Source organism: Sinohyriopsis cumingii, unplaced genomic scaffold (genome assembly GCF_028554795.1).
Source record: "Sinohyriopsis cumingii isolate HCF-2022 unplaced genomic scaffold, ASM2855479v2 utg000360l, whole genome shotgun sequence".
Taxonomy (NCBI): domain Eukaryota; kingdom Metazoa; phylum Mollusca; class Bivalvia; order Unionida; family Unionidae; genus Sinohyriopsis; species Sinohyriopsis cumingii.
In genome coordinates this window covers 2,521,825-2,538,767 of record NW_028315892.1, presented here as the reverse complement: position 1 = coordinate 2,538,767, position 16,943 = coordinate 2,521,825, and the positions used below count along the sequence as shown (strand labels likewise).

The 16,943-nt window shown below is 35.3% G+C and overlaps 1 protein-coding gene across 1 annotated transcript in view; it reads left to right on the top strand.

The window, feature by feature from the left end:
- The first annotated feature begins 16,652 nt into the window (after positions 1-16,652).
- The window catches only part of LOC149774256 (uncharacterized), a 55,341-nt gene continuing 55,050 nt past the window's right edge, over positions 16,653-16,943 (top strand). Inside the window, exon 1 of the mRNA XM_089945562.1 lies at positions 16,653-16,862. The gene's annotated coding sequence lies outside the window, so the exon portion shown is untranslated. The remainder of the gene's footprint in view (positions 16,863-16,943) is intronic.

Sequence of the window (16,943 nt, the reverse complement as noted above, 5' to 3'; positions counted from 1 at the left end):
TTCTGGTAATTTCATTATTCAGCGCGGCTATCACGTTTGGCAGTCTTGCAACCCATTCACGAGATCTCGTATCGTAAATGAATTCCCTCGCGTACTGGTATCCGAATAATCTCTCAGCGAGTGTTCTATTAAATCGCTCAACAATTGCCTGATCCCGATGAATTTCAGTATGTCCTCGTCGTATGGTAACGTTATGCTGCTTTGTCAGTGATGACACCGCGCCCTGAAATTCCTTGCCAGGATCAACTTGTAATAATCGTGGCCAGTTTAGAGGTCCTCGTTGATAAATTCGTTTAAACGCAGAGGCGACTTCGGACGCTGTTTTAGTCGCTAACGGTTCTGCTTCTTTGTATCTACTAGCAACATCAACTACCGTTAGCGCGTATTTGTATGTTTTTCTACGGACAGTATCATGAGGCAGGAATAGTATGTCAGCCTGATGAACTTCATTGGGCACACTAACATCAAAATGTGCAAAGTTGATTTGTCGAGGTGGTGGTAAGTAGATTTGCCATATTGCTTGTTTTGACAGCCAATTTTTGGCAACCTCGCGTGTTACTGATGCCGCGTTGGCGAGTTTATTAATTGCTGAGTTACCTCTCCAGTATCCGATTGGGGAATAATAAATCGCTTCCATTGTTATTAATTATCCAGCGCCTAATGCTAATTTAGATTTCATCGCTGATCTTATTAACCAATTAGCGAGTGACTCCTTAAATGATTTATTTTTTATGGCGCTTAGTGCATGAATTAATTTCACATCCGCGATATGCCTGTCTTGTAGATCTTTACTTCGATAAGCAACATCATGTATGTGACACGCTGCGTCGATAGCGTTTATCGGATACTCTCCCGGTTTTGGTTTAGACTGTTCATCAAGTCTGATATCTAGTCGGGTCCCTGGACCGCAGTAATTGTATCCTGGGAGATGCTTTTCTCCGGGATACTTTGCCCAAAGGGTACCTGGAAGTCGTCCGAGGGTGGCTGCGATGTCACCTCCGCTAAGCTTTTTTTTTGAAATCTAAATTTTTTTGTGCCACATCGCGTACACGTACCAGAAAGTGCTTGTCTGTTATTTTTTGTTGTAATGGTTGTTATGTCGTTTGTAGGGGTTCGTGCCTTACACTTCACACAATATAGATCCATAATTATTATTCCTTATATACAAATGGAAATTACAGATTTTTCTGCGACGCGAAGAAAGGAGCCAATCAAGCATAATTCAGTGCTACCAAACTCTATCAGAATGATCATCATAGGACCGTCAGGATCGGGTAAAACGCAACTGCTGTTGAACATGATAATGAAGTGGATGAAGTGGGATAAGCTGTATTTGGTAGCACCATCTGTAGATGATCAGCGATGCTATAATGTTATAAAAGATTTTAATGAGAGTGCAAAAGCGCTGAGTGAAGACGGCGAGGAAGTAGTTGAATTTATCACTGATATCGAAGAAGCTCCCAGCGTTGAAGACCTTAACGGGGAAATAAATAACCTAGTAGTGTATGATGATGTGATGCTGGACAAGCAAAAAAATCCTGCAAGAATATTTTCCCGGGGTCGTCATAAAAACACCGATGTCATTTATGTTACTCAACGTTACACACAAATACCAAAAGTAATCAGGGATAACTGTAATCTTCTTGCGATATTCAATGGAGTTGATGTTCATACGCTGAGAAATATTCATCAAACCTGGTGTAGCGGCGATATGGATATTAATAAGTTTAAGAATTTCTTTAGTCGCGCTCAAAGAAACCCGCACGGATTTGTGACAATAAATTTACACGACCCGCGGACACGATACCGTATCGGACTTGATACATTATATGGTTAACATAAAAATGTTTCCTTGGAAACTCGAAGATTTCTCACAGCGGGGGCCGATCATGGATTTTTCAATGACGGACCCCGCGAGCGATGCTAGCATCGCCAGGGAACCTGTTTTTGTGTGTTTGGCCCTCCTGTATTTGTGAAACTGTTTTTATCTATTTATCCTACTTTTAGTTTCGGTCTGTTCGCCCTCCCTGCTGCTACTGGCGATATTGCAGCCAGATGGCGTAAGCGGTGTTAGGTCAACATGGAGGGGGGGGGGCTTATTTGGGGTGAGACTACCTTTCGCTCTACCTTTATCTACCTATATCCCTCAAGAATTTACCTTCCCTTTCATAATTTTACTTCTTTATTTAAATCACGGTTTAATGCAACAACTACTTTTAATGGCGAAAGCGGACTTATCATCACTTCAGCACAGATAAGGTGCATTTCCTCACTGTCAGACACTGTGCTTTACAGAATGAAGACAAAAATGCATTTGTGACTTTTTCCGCCCACTTTTTAAAACAACTGCCAATTGATAATGTCGACGCCTGCATATGGTCAACCAGTTTTTAAGGGAACTATTGAAAAAACCTTCCTTGACACTTGACACTCATTAAAAATAGTAAGACATGTAATGTTATGCTGATTCTGGCATTTCCGTGGTCTTGCCTAATCGATCCGTAGTATTTTTCAGGTTTCATCCATAGAAAATAAGTTTAATCCATAGGGTTAAAGAGGTCTGAAGAAGGTGTGGAGTTTAGGGAGCATTTCATTGATCCAGATGTACTTATTTTTATAGATGCGCTGAACAAATATTTTAAATGGATTAGTCAGCCTGAAAACAAAGTCCAACCAGTAATATTTCAGGATGTACAACTGACCTTGGTATTGAAAGTAAAACTCATGAATTTATTTTAATGTTTATATCCTTTCTTTATAACACTTAAAAATGACAATCTTGAGAGCTGCTTCTTTTAAAGAGATCTCTTTGTTCTCGGGAAACTAATTTCCAAAAGGGCAATATTTTCATCTTTTTCTATAATCTTCCCATCAGTATATGCAGCCAGATGCGGGTGGTCTCTTTTAATGACCAAGCCAAATTTTCCACCATATTGCTATCACCATTTTGATGTCTGTTTTATTTTAGGGTTGCTTTCCAGGACCAAATCTCTGACTGTGAATATATTGCCATGGCAATTGGAATACTATGTATTAAAGATTTTTAACTAATTTTTAGGAGACATTAGAAGCTTTTCAAGATATTGTTTCCCAAATGAAGAACGTCAGTCAAATATTTTAATTCTCTTTTCAAATCTCTAATACTGCTGTCTGGTTCCTTCTTCAATGTTCCTAATTTCTTCATCTATCTGTTGTATGACCTTTCATATGTATAATGAGCAAAAATTGAGAAGCGTATCTGGTTTTACATCTGTTATCATTTAGCACATCTGATCCATGGTATTGTTTGGCCCTCTATGCCTGCTTTTCGAGTCACACTTTCTTTCTTCTTAATTTGACATCCTCCTTCCATTGCGATGTTCATATCCTATCTATGTGCAAAGCTTGACTATGGAAAAACTTTTCTAACCCTCCAAAATTTCAACAAACTGTTTGATTTTAAGTAATAAAATATTTTTATCATCATGGAATATATGCAGCTTCCTATTACGCTATATATTGATGTGCCGATCAAACAATTTTGGTGACTTTCAGCATACAACCCTTTCTTTGTTATCAAGTGATATGGTTGGTATCTAATCTTGTCCTACAATGATGCTGCACCTTATCATCTCTGGACGTACAAATGTTCTTCATGGTTTGCCTATACTTTTGACTGTAGACCACCAGAGTTATTAAGTATCCCCTTATTCTTTCTGAAACACTCCATGACTGCAAAATCATTCTACTGCTGGATGATAATAACCAACTTACCTAAAGTCTTTAAAATTGAAAAACAAAACAGTATCAATATATATTAAAAAGAAATATAAAATATGTCACTAAAGTACAAAAAATATGTATAAAGTTATGTGTACAAATTAAGTTTATGCTCATAAGCTTTTGTGGCCTACTCGACACTCCATACATTCCACTGTCGAAACCCACTTCGATCAATACATGTTTACATGTCATCCTTACCATGTTACGATGCACTTACGTTAACCATTTCGATCTGACGATTGTTAACAATAGTAGTATTCAAAGTAACTAATGATAGAACATTCTTACAAACTACACAAGTGTTCATTTCCTGTACCTGATATGGTCGTAATTATCCTGGAACTTGTCGTTCCCTTCATTTGAACCACACTCTCGTAATGCAGGAAGTGCCATATCACACACCAATGGAAATACAACCTTCAAGTTCATAAGTTCAGTAACAAAGAATTTAAATATATATATATATATATATATATATATATATATATATATATATATATATATATATATATATATCACAATTATGCACAAATATTATGATACAAATATTTAGCTTATGTTAAATACTTTTAATAACCATTGCAGTTATAAGAAGACCGATTACGGATGGAATAATACCATACGATATACACTTATGTGGAATGATGTTTAAAGACCTACATGCGGCTAACGGAGAAACAAGAAGATCATTGTAAACAAACAGATAACTCACTGAATACAGTCTATATCAGTAATGGTCCAGAATAATATTTGATATTAACCTAATCAACTATAAGTCATATTTATATATGAAAAGTTTCATTGCCATCAAATTAAAGACATAATGTTATTATGACGCTCAGTCACAGGACTGTCTTGACTGCAAGAAGACCAATATGGAAGCCCCCCATTACATATAATGGTCATGAGTTTTGCATGCAGTGTATGCAGGGTACCATGTACGTGTAAGATATAACACTCACTGCATATTGCATAATCTTATGGCAACACAATAATTACAATGAAGTAGCTCAGTTTTATTCCAATGCCGTGATCTGCGTGTAAAATGTTTAATTAAAATCTTATAAGTAAGCTTTCCGCAAAAGATTGTACAGTTGTACCTACACATTTAATTTTCATTTAATTTTCATTTCTGAAGTAACTAATACCAAATATTTGACTTATTATGTAAAATATATTGTATTTGGCTACACCACACCCACCCAACATGTCAAGCCTATTTACACTCTTAATAGTCCTTAAGAAGTGTATGAGAAAATGTATCATTGTCATTTGCTATCCATTCTTGCTAAATAACTCATGTTTCTAAAGTAATAAAATATCAATATGAAAGAAGTATATTTTTAAAAAGGTGAAAGTATGTGCTTAAGTGTATGTAAACCAAGCAGTCCTGGATACAAATCAAATGACCCATATATGGGACCTTCTATGGGGCATCTTCAGATTGACATCTTATAATAAAAGCAGAAATATATGAATGACTAGAAAGCAATATACAGTAAAGGATCACAATGACATGATTACGTTACCATTATCAGAAGTTCACTAGCGGTGCTTAATCATGAGAGGGTAACTCTAAGCAGCTCTGGGACAGCAAACTCAAATCCGAGTCCAAAACATCCCTATTTCGGCATCATACATTGTACTCATGGGGTGATATTTTGTATGGAATTTATGATATTTATACAGAGCAAAACCATACCCCTTGTGTATTTGGCCTTCTAATAATATTACCACTCGTTTTCAGCCGAGGAAGGAACTACAAAATATTTGAATTGCATTTGATCCTCTTAATATGGTCCAATGGCAAGTCTTTTCACCATAGAACACCACAGAGCATATAAAATTGCACCAGTGACATATAATAATAGTATTTTGTTAGTATTTGGGGTTTGAAAATAATTCTTCAAAATGTGAGAAAAAATGTAATTGTTATATATTTAATTGAAACAATAGAGTTTGGTCATAGCTGACACTCTGACTGATAACTCTGACAAGTCAGACAAAACACCTCCAGACTTGTTTAAAACACTATGAAGCTGCCAGGAACACCACACAAAAACCTATACTAGGCACTCTTCTTAAGCCTTCACAAAAAAAGAATATTTAAAATATAGTCATGCATTACGTCTACGGGAAAATTAATGCGCTTGTCAATCTCAACCTTATCATCACAGCGAACTCAGAGCAGAGATAAACCAGATTTATTGCACTCATTTCATCCCTCTCATTCGGAAATCGCGAATTTTGTGATCAAAGCATCAATATCCTCTTCGACCTCGCCGTATATACATTATTTCGCACGTCAAACTTCTAAAACTACTTTTATTGGATGCAATTGTGTCATGGCATGCCATGCTAAGTGTATCTAAGCTGTGCATAGCTGATATTTACGTTTGTTGTATTCATCACGATCTTTAAATGATGAAATACGAAAGGAGAGGTGGCGTATATACGATTCGTAGAACAGTGCAAAATATTTGAATTCATACCACATATTTCGTTGACGAACAGTAGAATCTTATTGTACTCTTTTCATTATTTTATATAACTTTTAGATGCAAATAAACTTTAAAAATCCCCACTCGGCTTGCAAGAAATTTGTTGCGATTGTCAGTGTTTATGACATGTTCAGTAACTGAAACCTCGTTGTGATACATGTTTCGGTTGATACTAAACTTCCGAGGGAGGAAAATATGTTGAAAGAAACAAACTATTTGTTAAAAGTTACAAAATGGCTTTATTTTAGAAATGACGATATAAATATATGGTTATATTTGTTTTGTTATTTATATGAGTAGATAACAAATATTATTTAATAGATGGAAATAGTTAATTTAGTGTACGCAAGGCTCCCTTCCCGGGATCCAGTGAAACTGCTTTGCCACCAGCCCGGATGATTTGCATATGAAATACATTGTGACTATAAACAGCTCTAGATAGTTGTTGGTGAATAGCGATCAGAGCTCTGTTTCACAAAACAAGATGCGCCCAAGATTTTTTAAAGTTTTACGTACGATATTTGTACATGACTAACGAGAATTAAGTTGCGTACGTTTTATTTCCAAACTTTCCCTTACAGTTTTACTTAACTTTACGGCAAGTATCAGGCAGTCGTGAGTTGCTAGCTTTTTCGTATGTAGGTTAGTGAAGAGCGAACGTCAACCTGAGAGGGTTGATTTGAGATTCCAATACATACCGTATAGCGGTCCTTTCTTTATTAAAACCATAATTTATATTTATAAATGATTTCTGTTAAACAAATAAATAATAAACGATAATATATGTATGATACATGTTATTTCTTGATTAGAAAAAATATAAACATGCTAGATATTGATTCATCAATTATAATCAAATTATTTCAAAACTACGGCAGGAAAATTACTCTTTTATGCACGGTATGTCAGGGTTAGTAAGAACCATACCCACACTGGCCGAGCCCAAGACTCGAACCCACGCGGATTGAGGTGTGATGGTAGTGATTAGACCACTCGGCCACCAAGGGCCAAGCTGTCTCTTACGAAATCAATCGGAAAATAAAAATCATACAGGTATCACTTCGAACGATGAGTACCATCATCAACAACATCTTCAGTATAACCAAAAGGAGACAGCCCTATCCTGAAGAAACTGGAATTAGTTAAAGTTTAAATAACGGCATATGTTATGATTTTTTTTCTTGCAGACTTTGTGGTAGTTTAATTATAATAAATCGTGTCATCTAAAACAAGAAAATATTATTTATGAAAGTGATAACTGTATTATTGAAGAATATTTAAAATCGAAAGTAAAAATAAAATCTTGGCTGGTATAATCCATAAACATCTGTACAGTATTTAGTCACAATTGGATATTATACAAAATTTAATTTCGACACAACGATTATATAGAGAGAATAATACACTTTTCCCACTGGTTTATTATGATTCGTTAGTGAGCTTAACAAACCATTTTCACTTTGTATGTTCATATTTCCCTTGAAACTGCACATTTTTCAACGTTTCCTTAGAGCTACAAATATTGTGATTAAAAACATCGTAGTATCTAAGTAAGCCTGAGCAAACTATTATTAAAGCAAATGATAAGCGGTATATGTATTCATCAGGTAAAATTTGACCATAGTGCGTACAGTGCATGATAGCAAAGTTCGATTGAAATAATTCAATCATGACGGCTGCTTACTAGTGCACACATAATGCAGGTAACATTATCAGTCAGCGGGGCAATCACTCAAATATGGGCGTACAATTGCAGCAAATCTTGATAATATCTTGATAGGATAACTATAGTTTCATCTGACTTCTATTTCGAGTTTGTAGTTGTTTGCAGAAGGATATTGCTAATCCCTTTTCCTATATCACTGTCAATATGCTTGATTTTTTTAATGAACAGAATGGAATGTTTTGTACAAGTCTACATAATGTATCGTTTTATAATTTAACTGCATATTTTTTCAATGAGGACATTCGGACATCTGGAAACAGCAGCTCAGAACTCTTTATTTCATACAGTCTTACAATGGAATTTTGTATTTATATGTAAATATGCAAGGACATAAAAGTCGATAAATATAGATAAGCATTTTGATCTAGACCGTTACAGTATTGTTGCTTAACGTCTACCGTCAACAGGTAAGTTGAATTATGTTTATTCATCGACTTCTATTATAGCTCGACAATCTCTCTCTCTCTCTCTCTCTCTCTCTCTCTCTCTCTCTCTCTCACACACAGACACACACTGTTTTCCCATTAAACAGACAAGGCAACTGCCTGCCTAGAGCGGAAATAAATCAAAGCAGCAGCAAATTCTAAAGTGTGAAAATCTGGGTTTGTTCAAAAGTGTATTTATATTGCACATCAAAAACACCGGATACAATTTGTTTATATTAAGAGATGAAAGGCCTTTACAAAGTTTGGTTTGAAGGCTTTACTTTTGCAAGGGGTGGAGGTGGTGCCCCAAGCCTGATAGTGACTTGGGTTTGCAAAATCATACATCCGTCGCCACAGACAGACACACAAACATATACACACATGCAACCTATCTTCTTTAATCAGAAATAGTATATATATTTCATTCAATATGACCAGTACGTTAAGGTATATTTTACCTAATATATTTGGTCATTGTATTGCTAGTATTGTTCTTGTCGTCATCTTCATCGCCGTCCTTTGCAAGTATCTTGCACGTGCCATATGATATTTTACTGATGTATTATCTACCTCCCATACAAATGAGTAGCCTACTCAAAATGTTTCATAGAAATACGAAATGTTCCTACGGATATATTTGTGAAACACACTTACGAAATAGCGTACGTTATTCTTAAGCTTAAAACTTAGAAAAAATGTGCGTAAACTTACATTACAACGTGAAACGGGGCCCCGTTGAATAGGGGACTTCCAGTGAGTGTGTACAAAGGTTAATAGGTGAATCATACTATAATTCCGTTGAGATCAGAATGTATTTGGGATAAGACAAACTAGGAATAAAGCAGAATTGCATGTTTTTACTTTTGGAGAAGTTATCTTTGATTACCTAACTGCAATCTATGTGATTTAAATCTTTTCTCAGTGAGACATGCATTCGGTGAATTTATTCACATCTTCTTTTAGTACAAGTTTATCGTTTTATTTTAAGCCATAGCAATTGAGTGTATACGGTTATTTCCCTGGAATTCATTCTAAGGCTGAAATATGTATTTCATTCAGTGATAACTATTATTGATTCAATTCGTTATTAAATTTGAATGTCAATCACTCTGTAGATATTATTCAAATATACAAATTGTTGGATATGCAATTCAAAAATAATGCAAGTGTGAAGTCTCTTGCTGGGATTGTTACTACGTGAAATGTTTCTTCATAATCAGTGATCCTTGATATTGGAAAAAGAATAACATATCTGTACCAGTTATAGTTTTGTTATGAAGCATGTGTAATGAATTTATTCTGAATAAATCAATGCAAGAAAGCAATTGTCTTCTTGGGATGGAGGGGGTGGGGGAAGGAGTGCAAAACAAAATGGGTGTGGAAGGTCCAAATTATCTGCATTGAACCTGTTATTAAAAACCGTTTGATCTGCATGGGAAAACGGCATTAAAATTGGTGCAATCGGATGTGTTCAGCGGTGTTCTGTGGTGAAACGATGCGCCTAATGACCCCAAAACGTTTCAGCATATACACATTTAAAGAACATTTTGAACGATTTTTATAATAGTTTTGAAAATTGTAACGGTTTATGCGCCTTGGCTGTAACTAAGTTTTGGGCCAACCTTGGTATCCAAATCAAGTCTCCAAACCGGAAGATGCATTGCCAACATGGCAGAAATAGTACATGTAGTTAGTGATGCTGATTTCTCTACTAAACTGACTGATTCGGACTAGGATTAGAAAGTGCTCCGCATATATTATGAACTTCTGAGAGAGAGAGAGAGACACGTGCAAAGAGAAGCTGTTTGCAATGCAATGTATGAGTTATCAAATACATAAAATGTAAAAGAAATGATATGCTATTTATATACGGCTTACCAATGAAGTCCATGAAGCGAAAATTACCAAGCGGATCTAGCAGTTTGATTTATTCTCTACAAATTCACATCTGAGGTAAGGTCAAGCTGTATACTATGTAGTCCATAGCATACCCGTCGATCATTCACCAAAATAAAAGGAAATGCAATGTCTTTTAACAATACCTAAGATATACATTGTCTTTTTTAAATAGTTAAAACCTTCGAGGAAAACGGGGAAAATCTCTTTCTTTAAAAATGTAACCCTCTTCAAAATATGGAACTGTTGAGCGCCGACTTAAAACAAATACGAAAGTTTTAACAATTATTATTTTCTGTTTTACATGACATCATACTCTCAAAACAAACCCGGCATATTAACCACCTTTGACTTCATTGAATCTGATGTGTTCCATCTCTTTTTAAACTGTAAAATATATTAATGACATTTCAGTAATAATTGTAGCAAGTTTCATGATACTGTTTTTCAGCATAACATTGTTTGATATATTAAAATAGTGCAATGTGCATTTTAAAAATAATTCAAGTTCCTTCATAAGACGGGGGAGGGGGGTACCTGGTCATGAGTGGGAATACATTACTAATAAATACGGTTCTATGGGTGGATGAGAATTGTTCACAATAAAAGTGTTGACGCTTGTTTCTTGTGACAAAAATGTTTCAGCTATACAACCAAAATTAAATCACGCAATGCTAATACCTATGTAGTGATTAAAAGAAATATGAAAATGTATACAGTTACTTTTCTTATTTTCGACCATTATGAAAAATGTTTTCTATAACCCATGTTGCACTTATCAACCTTACACCAATATAAAGGAATTTAAAATCATCCAAATAATTGGAATTAAAACATATGCAAGGTTTTTGTTAATTAATATAGCATGTGACGAAAACCTAAGCAGTTCTTGTTTTAAAGAAACTTACCCTACGTAATATATGGAACGATATTATTATGTATGATGTTCTCATAATAAAGCTACGTAACATTGATGTTATGCATGCAAGGAAGGCAGTAATTCTTAGTCTTCTCTTTCTTACAAATTTGTGCATTGTGGAAATATTGTGTATACAATGGCTCTATTACGGGGAAATTAGAAGTAATAGTACACAGGTGTGAAGTCAACTTAAATTTAAAATTGTTGCATTAAGTGAAAGAAATGGGTAGTAAAAATGTTTATTTTTATTCGTATAGCAACGAAATTAAGAGATAAATGATTGCAAAACAAATTTGCTTTCTTCCATATACCATTGTTATAAGAATAAGGAAACATTATACCCCTTGATGATTGACCTCGATGAAGCTGTCAGATTCGTTCCATACCTTTTCAAACTATACTATTTATTAGTCACGTCTTAGGAATAATTATTGCATGATTCATGTTCTTGTATTTCAACAAAACATTGGTTGCTGTGTTCCAAAAATGCGATATGCATTTGCTTCAATGGGTTACTTTTAATTTGGGTGGAGGGCTTTGATAATATGGGACTCTGCTACTAGTGAATACCGTTTTGTCGGGAAAAAACATGAGATTTATTCACAAGGACCCTTTTTTGATTGCTACTTACATGTGTCAACTATACAACCAAAATTAAATCATATACTCTGGTGGGGTGTTGGGGGAGCGCTCTACATATATTATGAACTTCTGAGAGAATGACATGTGTAATGTGGAGTCGTTTGCAGCATGTACACGAACAGTCGCAGAGAGAATATACACATAAAAGTCTCATCAGTAAATTCAGAAAGTGATAATGAACTGTTCTTATATTTGGAACTTATGGATGCTTTGAACAAGGCCAATGCTACATCCACCGGGACCAAAAACAATTCCAGTGTTTGAAATATCTAACAAAACCCTCATTAATTGATCGCTTGGGAAGTTTTAAATGATTAACGGACCATTGGTAATATCCCTAAAACTTGGGAAGAATACCCGACAACACGTGTTCGCAGGTACGTATAACGCAAATCCTTTGAACGACTGTCCCACTGGCTTGACGAGATGTGTCTCTAAAACGATGAAACGAATACGCAATGCAAGGCTTAAACATGAACGTCTTTTGATTGAAGCGAATGACCCACTCCTTATCACATCATGGATAAACATTATCTTTACAATATGACCTAAAACTGAGACCCGACGATGTGAAACCTGCGTTTGCATCTGTTTTCCACCCAAATAAAACACGTGTTAAAAAACCCAAATGCCATTCCTGCCTGTCTCAGAATATCTTCCAGCTTTAACAAACAAAAATTTGCCTTTGAAAACTCTAAAAGTCTTCTGTTCAATATTATACCCCACTGACATTTAAAACAGCCGACACTATCTTGCATTGCCTCGTGAAGGAAATAATTCAGACAAAGATTTCCACTTTTTATTACTCTTATAACGAAGTTCTCTCTCAATTAATAAATACACAAGGAAACTCAAAGTACGGAAAAAAGGCTATTGCAGCCTTTATTTGTGGAAATCACTGCAATTGTCTGTTTGACAGATGGTGTATCGACATTTTTAGCAGAAATTAGGGCAATATACTTTGCCCTGAAATATATCGAAAGCAAACATATTATAAACTTTATCACCTTCTACAATTCTCTATAATATATCAGTCATTACACAGTATGAAGGTGGAAACTCACTATTGACCAGTATTCTCATCAAACATACCGATCTGTGTACCTCTCACAATATAGTGGATTTTTGGTTGCCTAGATATGTCGATATTGAAAGGAATAAAAAAACAGATTGTGTTGCTAAAATAGCCCTATCTCTACAACCATCTTATTTGTAAATATAATACACCTATTTTAACCCTGGCATTAACAAAATCAGTTTTAAGTAAATGACAGGCATCGTGAAATGATGATGTCAATAAGCCCCATGTGATCAAACCTACCACAGGAGAATGGCTTCCTTCTTTCAGAACCAGCCGTAAAGTCGAGGTAGTCACTGCACGAATCAGAATACGCAATGGTTACATAATCCATCCATACATACTAAAGGGCGAGAACCCACCCGAGTGTGTCTCTCTTAATGAACCCTTCAATGTAAAGCACTATATGGCTGACTCTTTTGTTTCCCAACATACACGAGATCGTTAAGTACATGGTTTGGCACATGAATTAACCTTTTAATGCGGAAAATGTATATTTGTGCTTTAAATTTCTTGAAGGAAGTTACTATTTATTCCAATATATGGTTTGTGTCCAATTAGAGTTCCTCTGAGTATATTAAACAACATTTATAATGTTAATCGCACTAACTTTTATTATATTATTATTTTGTTATACCCACTATTTACATCACCCGTTGATCGTGGACCTTTATATATTGTCCTCACGATCTCATCGTTTTCTCTTTTTAGTACTTGTATCTCTCGGTGGTAATAAACCTTTTTCTTAATATATAAATCTTTATCATGTAATCTTTTCAGTAGCACTAGATTGTCTTACAGTTATGGTGCACCCATAATCAAGTAATCAACGTTAAGTATGAAGTTATTGAACAGTTGCCAAGTATTTAATATTACCTTTTGAACATATTTGTCTATACATACATGTCTGTTTTTTCCACAACCGTTGTGGGTGACATTCTATTATCAATACCTGCACACACTGTTAGTTAATATTACAGACGTGTTGAACCATGCCAATGTCAGGTAGTCGGTCGAATTTATGAATAGTGTCCAACTATAGCAAGCGATATTTTTTGTCGGGCTAAGTATTATTGACGTTACGAAGGAACAAATAGAGTGCATGTTTCAAACGTACCAGATAAGGTAGTAGCACATTGAATGCACCGTCACAATAGCCAGTAAAAGTATCATGGAATGTATGTATAGTGTAAATATTTAAGTGGAAACCTTTCGTCCTGCATCGTCGCTTATAGTGAATCTGGTGCGTAAATGATATCGGGGAGTGCTTGTGGGAAGTAGGGCATCATGTTTCTTTCCTTATTCCCCCAAGCTTTTGCGTGAAGTAAGGACCTTATATTAAATTGTATTTGTGATGAGTGTTTACAAAATGACGATACAACGAAATACATGTACATACACGTCTGCAGAGATATGAATAGAGATGGGTATAAATGAACACCATACATTATTTCACTCTATAGTATCACCCATACTCTTGTAGGATCAACGGATAGTATTTTCCACAATTGTCTGGTGTAGATTTATGCCCATCTATATAAATTTCTTCAAGCCTTCATTTCCATTGATGTGAGTGTGTCGTCTTCGTGTTTCTTTCACGCAGGAATGCTTACCTTTACAAGTGCCAATGTTTTCTAGACTCTCTTAGTCATGTACGCATGATCGAGCGGTGTATGATTTGGTGAACCCAGATAAGGCGGTTTTTGCCGTATCCTGACGACCCAGGTTCGAATCTCAAATAAGGAACCACATTGCATTTCTAACATTTATGATAACATTGTTTCCCTTTAGATAATATAAATCTATATTATCACGCATCAACGTGCGGCATCCAGGCAATTTTGCATTTAGATTTTAACTTTTGCAAATATGGTACCGACCCTCAAACACCGCCTTTCCATCAATACATGTCTTCATCGTATGGTTTACCCGAATGCACCAGTTTACTTGCACCACTAGATCCATTGATAGCACTATCCACTCCAACCTGTGTAAAGTTTTAAACCGTCTGGTGTAAGCTCTATGTCTGTCTGTCTGTCTCACTCTCTCTGTATATATGCAAGGCTTGAACGTTAACGTCTTTTGACTGAAGCGAATGACACACTTCTTATCACATCGTGAATAAAAAGTATCATTACAATATGCCCTGAAACTGAGACCGACCATGTAAACCCTCCTTTTGAATTTGTTTTCCACCCAAATACAAAACGTGATAAAAAAGTCATTCCTACCTGTCTCATAATATCTTCCAGTTTTAACAAAATAAACGTATGCCTTTTAAAAATCTAAAAGTCTTCTGTTTATACAATACCTTACGGACTTCTAAAACAACCGAAACTATTTTTTGTTTCCTCGTGAAAGAAACAAGTCAGACAAAGCTTTCCACTTTAATTTACTCTTATAACGAACTTCTCTCCCAATTTCAGAAATACACAAGGAACGTAAAGGACGGAGAAAATGTTATTGCAGCCTTTATTTGTGGAATCACTGCAAAACATCGTTTCACAGATAGTGTATCGACATTTTTAGCAGACGTTATGGCAATATACCTTGCCCTGAAATATATCGAAAGCAAACATATTTAAAACTGTATTACCTTCTACGATTCACTATTATTACATCAGTCACTACTCAATATGAAAGTGGAAAGCCCATTATTGACCAATATTCGCATCAAACATACCGAATTGTGTACCTCTCACAACATAGTGTATTTCTGGTTGCCTAGCTATGTCGATATTAAACGGATTCAAAGAGCGACTCGTGTTGCTAAAAGAGCCTATCTCTACAACCATCTTATTTTTAAATATCATACATCGGTTTTAAACATGGTTTTACCAAAATAAGTTTGTAATAAGTGGCAGGAATCATGGAATGATGCTGACAATTAGATCCATGTGAAAAAACTACAATAGGAGTATGGCTTCCTACTTTCAGAACAAGCCGTACAATCGAGGTAGTCATTGAACGAATTAGAATAGGCTGTGTATACATAACCCATCGCTACACACTAAAGAGCAAGAACCCACCCGAGTTTGTCTCTCGTAATGAACCCTTTACTTTGAAGACTATATGGTAGATTATGTCGATCCCCAACCTAAACGAGATCGTTTATTACAAGGTTCCGCTGAGGAATTAACTTTTTGATGCGGTAAATATATCTTTGTACTTTAAATCTTTTAAGGAAGTTAACGTTTATTCTAATATATGGTTTTTGTGCAATCATGGTTCCTTTGAGTACTTTGAACAACATTTGTACTGTTAATCACCCTAATTCTTATTATATTATTATATCTTATATTTACTAGTTGCATCCCCCTTTGATCGAGGAACTTCATATATTATCCTCACGATCTCATCGTTATGGTATTTTTGTACTTGTGTCACTCGTTGGTAACAAACCTTTTTTTAATATATAAATCTTTATCATGTAATCTTTTCAGTAGCGCTAGATTGTCTTAGTTATTTTTCACCATAAAACCCACAATCAAGTAATCAACGTTAAGTTTCAAGTCTTTGAACAGTTACCAAGTTTTTCATATGACCCTTGAATATATATATCTATACATACATGTCTGTTTTTCCACTAACGTTGTCATTGACATGATGTTATGAATACATGCACACACTGTTAGTTATTATTTCATACGTATTGAACCGCACCAATGTTAGGTAGTCGTTTGAATGTTATAAATAGTGTCCAACTATCTCAAGCGACTATTTTTGTCGTGATAGGTATTACTGACTTTACCAACGCAACAAATCGGCTGTATGTTCCAAACATACCTGTCATAATTGTCAGTAAACTTATCGAGGAATTATGTAAAGTGTATATATTAAAGTGGAAGTATTTCGTTCTGCGACGTCGCTTATAGTGAATCTGGTGTGAAAATGACATAGGGGCTTGCTTGTGGTAAGTACGACATAACGTTTCGTTCCTTACCAACCTAAGCTTATGCGACATGTAAGGTCCCTTTATTAAATTGTATATCTG